Source organism: Octopus bimaculoides, chromosome 3 (genome assembly GCF_001194135.2).
Source record: "Octopus bimaculoides isolate UCB-OBI-ISO-001 chromosome 3, ASM119413v2, whole genome shotgun sequence".
Lineage (NCBI taxonomy): Eukaryota > Metazoa > Mollusca > Cephalopoda > Octopoda > Octopodidae > Octopus > Octopus bimaculoides.
Genome location: NC_068983.1, coordinates 75,860,346 through 75,867,419, shown reverse-complemented (window position 1 = coordinate 75,867,419; position 7,074 = coordinate 75,860,346).

Genomic DNA, 7,074 nt, shown 5'->3' with positions numbered 1-7,074 from the left:
TTCATACCTAGATATACAGCTACCTACCTATATATGTATAGATAGGTAGGTAGGTAGGTAACACTTCATCGATTACAACGACGAGGGTTCCAGTTGATCCGATCAACGGTACAGCCTGCTCGTGAAATTAACGTGCAAGTGGCTGAGCACTCCACAGACACTCATACTCTTAACGTAGTTTTCAGAGAGATTAAGCATGACACATAATGTGACAATGCTAACCCTTTTGAATTACTGATACAACTCATTTTTGCCAGCTGAATGGACTTGAGCAAAGTGAAATAAAGTGTCTTGCTCAAGAGTACAAGGATTCGAACTCACAACCTTACATCGTGAGCTGAATACCCTTAACCACAAAGTCACACGCCTTCATACACTCAACACACACACACACACACTCACATACATACATACATACATACATACATACATACATACATACATACATACATGTGTGTGTTTGTACTAGCAGAGGCAACCGGCGTTGCCCGGGAATGAAATTGTTCCTTATATTAGAAGAAAAAACAAAATATGTTGTATAGAACAAGTTGAATGAGAGAGGGATAGCGGGTGAGAGAGACACTGATGTTTGATACTGTATGTTTGTGTGTGTGTGTGTTTGTGTGTGCGTGCGTGCGTGCGTGCGTGCGTGCGTGCGTGCGTGCGTGCGTGCGTGCGTGCGTGCGTTCCACAATCGCCATTTATTTCAATCACTCTTGTGAAGATATTCACTCATTCTTTTCATTTAATCCTTGTTTTAATTTTCGAAAAAGTTTCCGAGAAAAATGTTCTCACTCTCTACAAGAGGATACGGGGTAGATGTAGATGATCAGTATTCTACAGTGAAGCAAAAACGAGTATAGGTAGCCAGAATAAGGTCACTAGAGACACCTGCACAACGACAGCAAAGACATGAAAACGACCGAAGGTGAGTTGCTGAACGCAGAGCCAATGAATCATAAGAGGCACGGGAAGAACGGTTAGAACAATTACGTCAACAAAATGCAATCTGCAGGAGCCAAGAGTCAAAAGAGGAAAGAGAAAAACGTTTAAAGGATGCAAGACAAAGACAAGCTGCTTTTAAATTACCACTAAACCTGGTCACAAATAGCAGTCCAATTTGTAAGCAAAGGTTCGGGTTCAGCAGAAGTGTTGAGCCAATGCCATTTGGTCATTTGGAATGAATGTACCATGTCACATAGAGGTGCAATGGAAGCTCTTGGTAAGACTTTAACGACATAAGAGGCAACAATAAATCTATGAAAGGAGTTACATTAGTTTTATCAGGCAACTTTAGACAGATATTACTAGTCATACCGAGAGGAACAAGATCTAATGAAATAAAAGCATGCATTGTTTTCACACATATGGAATAAAGTACAGAAATTCTCCTTCAATACAAACATGCGAGCTTTATAACTTGGAGATCAATATGCAGAACAGTTTTCAACACTGCTCTTCCAATTAGGAAATGGGAAAGTACTATTTGATGGTAATGGTGATATCAATTTGGCATACATCGCTATCATGGTGAATTCCCCAGCTGAAGAACATGGTATTTCCAGACTTAAGTACTAATCATAATTCACATAAATTGTTATATAAAAGGGCAATTCTTGCTCCAAAAAATGATAGTAGCAAGAATTAACCATGAATTAATGAATAAGACTACAACAATCATTAAGGAGTACAAATCAGTCCATTACCCACCAGAGTTCCTTAATTTTCTTGAGCCACCTGGAATTCCTCCGCATAAACTTTTTCTGAAGGTAGGAGACCCAATAATGCTTCTAAGAATTTTAGATCCTCCTAAATTATGCAATGGGACAAGGTCGATTGTGAAAACATTATCACCTAATGTGACAGAAGCTACCATCATCACTGGATGTGCCCCTGGGGAAGAGGTTTTCATTACAAGAATTCCAATCAAACCAGCTGACATGCCATTCGTGTTCAAAGAACACAATTCCCAGTGCGATTTGGCTTCGCAATGTCTATTAATAAAGCTCATGGTCAAACTTTGAAATCTACTGGCTTGCACTTAATTGAGCCTCGCTTTTCTCTTGGTCACCTTTATGTTGGTTGCTCTAGGGTTGGTAGTTTGCAAGACTTATTTGTCTATGCTCCCAACCAGAAAACAAAGAATGTTGTTTACCCAGAAGCTCTTACGTAATTTCCTTCAACAAATGTGATAGACTTTACCTCCCTTCATAAAATGGGTAAATTTTGTATTGTCGTTTATTATTATTACTATTATTATCATTATTATTATTATTATTGTTGTTGTTGTTGTTGTTGTTGTTATTATTATTCTCCTGCTTTCTCTGTCCTTCTCTACACATCGGTCAAACGGAACGCTGCTTGGCTGACCGGTTCGCGGAACACCTCCGAGACATCTGACTCGGCAACGACACCCCGGTCTCGCGCCATTTTCGCTCTACCGGTCACTCTTTACAACACCTGTCTGTGTTCGGATTGTCTCTGTACAAGGGTCATCCGGACTCCCGTCTTCGCCGTGAGCAGTAATTAATCTTCTCACTTCGCTCCTTTGCGCCACATGGACTCAAATCTCCTCCTCTTTTCATCTAACCGTCCTCCTCTCTCCTCTCTTCCTCTCACACCTACATCCTCCCACTCACCTCTCCTCTCTTGCTCTGGCACCTACTTCCTCTCTTCACTCCTACCCACCTTCTTTCTTCCACCCTCTCCCTTCATCGTCACCCTTCCCTCGTTACCCCACGCCTACACATTCCTACCCCAACATCTCTATACATCCCACCCCACCCCATTTCTTAGACCCCATCCTTGCTTCCCCTACTCTCGCCTCCCCCAAACTCCAACACCACCACACCACACCACACACCACCACACCACCACACCACCATACCACACACCACCACACCACCATACCACACCACACCACATCACACCACCCCGCACACTCTAGCACTGACCACTTCCCAGCACCTACATCATCTTAAACCTTTTGCCCTACACTCTTAAGACCTATAAATATTGGTTTCAAATTTTGGCACAAGGTCAGCAATTTCGGGGTAAGGAGGAAGTCGATTAGTTCGACCCCAGTGTTCAACTGGTACTTATTTTATTGACTCTGAAAAGATAAAAGGCATTTGAACTCAGAACGTAAATCGGAAAAAATGCCGCTAAGCATTTTTCCCAACATGCTAACGCTTCTGTCAGCTCGTCGCCTTCTTTAAGACCTATAAATATTATTACATCTGAGGAAGCTTCCAGAGGGTATTAGATTTACAGATTTTAATATCCATGGATCGTATCTCTTCAATACATCAGTCAAGTATCCCAAACACTTAGTATCAGGTACTACAAATGCATTACAGAATAGTGCTCTGTTCTGCATATATGCAAAAATATTACTCTTGTACGTATTTCTCTATTTGTTAACCATATATATGTATGCAGTCATGTATGTGTGATACATTCATATGTATATATGTATGTGTGTAGTTATGTGTGCATGTATGGCTGCATCTATTTATGTGTGCATTAATATGTGTATCCAAGCATCTAAGTATGCATACTCAATGATACATGATGTACAGATGTCTTATCCAGAAACATTTGTGTTCTGCTTAACGTTTTCACTTCCTCTTTTATCTCTGTGCTTTTCTTACTGCTACAAAAACATGAGATGACGCCGAGTCACGTATTTATCCGGAAATTTGTCTCCATGTTAGTAACGAAAGTTCAACAACTAAGATCGTTATCCGTGACTATTTTGTTATAAATGAAGGACGCTTAAAACGGATTTAATTACGAAAATGTAGTTCATTTGTTAGATAAATACGGAACGTGTTTTTTTCGGGTTGACCGTCTCTGTAATTGCTCCTACTTTATTGGCAATTTATTTTCAATCGTTACAAGAAGATTGTACAATGAATGACCGATTCGTCTTCGTTGCCACTACACTGTTGTCTCAAAATCAATATCTGACCTCTGACCTCTGAACTTAAGAGCAAACGAGAAAATCTCTGCAGGAGACGAGATAGCCTAAACATGATCACTCAGCCTGCTTGATATAGCAACCAGTCTTCCTCAATCACACACTACAGTTTAAAAATGGAGAAAAAATGTAGTTGTAGACATGCAAAATGACACAATGGTCATGGCTGGAATGCAATTGATCATACAGTTGCTCAAATGGACCTGATCCAGAACTGTTTAGTAAAAGCTGACCGTATTAGCTGCTGTCTATCAAGCGTGCGCTCTCAAGATTAAAGTGCCTTTATTATTATTCCACGATTGTGATAATGTTGTGAGTTCAGCTACGGTAGCCGCTCCTCAGGATTGTGAAAGATCACATTCATCCACCTGCTAAATTTTAATATATTTCGTGAGTAAAAGGTGCCTGGAAGTGGTCGTGCAATCTGCTTCATGCTAAATCCCATTCAAATCATAGTTTGTCGTCTTAAGAAAGGACCTTTTTTGACAACCAAGTCCAGAGTGTATCATTTAAATAATAATCTAAATTCAACATTTAAATGCCCTTGAACGTCAACTTGATCAGGACCGAATTTGGCTAAACAACAGTATTTAGCCCCATATCAAACCTTAAATGCAAAATACAATGGAAAATCTAGCCCCCGGTATGTATAAAGATGAAATAGTACAGTTGAGGCGCCTTTCATCATACACTTCCTCTGTTAAAGCAAACCTGTAAAGCAAATGCGAGTTCAGTTTTAAATCTACATTACAAATATTATTCACTGCCGACGCGAATGTAATATCTTACAGGCAGCTGGATGTACCACACGAATACTGTACGTTATCTCCAAACTTTAGTTGTTGATTTGCTATTCGAGTTGCTACAAAAAATACATTTACTGTACTTAATTTGAACCTTAAAAAATTTGCCCCGAAACCACAGACTGCCTTTTATGCCACGAATAACATTTCAACTATAATATTCTGTGGTGGTCTGGTGTCTCATTAATCGTGATGGAAAACAGGGAAGAATGCGCTCATAGTTATTATAGTTTTATCCTGCAATATTTTCTTCTAAAATTTACAGATATCTTTGGGAAGGGGGGTTAAATATCAAGAAAAATGTATTTTAAATTTGTCTTACTTAAAAATTACAGGACAAAACTTAGCTGACATACACCAGTTGTCATTTGTAACCGCTAATGGGCAGTAAAATGTATTGCTTAAAGTTATATAACCAAAAGTGTGTTGGTTTGTAGTGTATTTAACAACATCATTCCATTCGTCATTATGGTAATAGCGAAAGAACTATTGGAACAATAAACTCACAGTGACAAGTGCCAGGCTCCAGCGCTTCTCCGCTGTTGAAACATCGTCCTTAACGCTACAAAGAAACCTTTTTAAACTTGATAGCTTCGAAAGGATAAAAGACAAGGTCAACTCCGGCCGCATTTGAACTTAAAGCGTCTATATGTATATAATGCCACTTTCGTTTTATTCTTTATTAGTAACAATTACGCCACGTTATTTTGATATTGATGGTACACGTTCTATCTAAAGCTGCTTATAACCGAAAATACTAAACTAAAAATTACACTAGTTTGGATTTATTTTCTGTCAATGCTTTCAAAGATGAAACTATAACATTCCCTGTGATAGAATAAATACAGCTAATTAACTGATCGGTATTATATTAAGCACAAAACCGGGAGGTTGTGTAGTATTGTTTGTATTCCTTAAAGGATTTCTATCAAGTAGAGTTGCATCAGGAAAAAGGAGATATATATGTTTGAGTAATTATATAAGGCAGTGACATCATTATTTTATAGTTAAAAGTTTGACCCTAGTAACTGACTAAAAGTTTGTTGTCTATATGGCTGATACTAAATGGTAAATTTTAGACGAAAATCATTTTGCGACAGAGTGGAATTAGTGCCTTATTAGTGCCCGACTTGGCAGACTTAACGCCGCCACATTAATGCTTTTCCCCGTCTCTCTCGTTCGATAACACGCATCAGTACACATTTTCTAAATGGTACAAATTTCATAAATTCTTCTGTCATTCAAATATAACTAGATTAATGCATTTCATCAGAATATATACGAAGTAGGAGCTGTAACCTGTAGCAAATTAAAACATCAGTTCAATCGACCATCCGATGCAAAATTTATCCAATCAATTCCACTGTTCGATCGATTAAACACACTTGAAGGAACCACTGCCGTCTTCATCCTCTAATTGTCAATGTTCGCTGTAATGATTGATGTAAATATAGCAGATTTCCTTCTCCAGTCCCATATAAAGTTATGCCGTCTACATTTTTTCTTTTTTTTTTTTTCTTGTCTCACTGATTTTCTATATTTATTTAGCACGTTACGCTGGTGATGCAAAAATAATTGCAGTTTTTCTTATTTTAAACTTTCATACATATTTTGGAATAAACTTTTACTTAACTATGTACAAACTAATCCATTTTGAAATGCGAGTTTCGGTCTCTTGATTTCTGTTAATGGTTTAGTTTCCGCTGTTTATACTTGTTTAATTCAGGCTGTCAAATCAAAAATGGAAAAAAAGAAAATTCGAGAAATTTTATTGAGTGAATTCTAACTGGAACGTAAAGCAGCGGAAACTACTCTCAATGTCAATTATTTGGCTACAGGACTGTCAACTAACGTATAACTTATAGCTTATAGCTCATAGCTCAACAATGGTTTCAAAATTTTCTTAGTAGATAACCAGAGCTTTAAAGTTGAGAAAGATTGCAGACGACCTTCTACGATCAACAACGTCCAACGGAGAGTCATTAATGAAGCAGGATCACCGAAAACAATTCGAGAGGTTAATAGAAGAATTATGCATTAAGTATTCAGCAGTGTTTCGACTCGCGTAGTCCTTCTTTCTTTCCTTTTCTCTGCTTTTGGTATCGCAGACTGTGAGTTAGTAAAGGATTTCAAGGAAATGAAGCTGCTAAAGAGGCAGATGTGACAGTAGCAATGGCAGCTGTAGTAGTAGTAGTAGTAGTAGTAGTAGTAGTAGTAGTAGTAGTAGTAGTACTACTACTACTACTACTACACACATACACACACACACACATATATATATATATATAT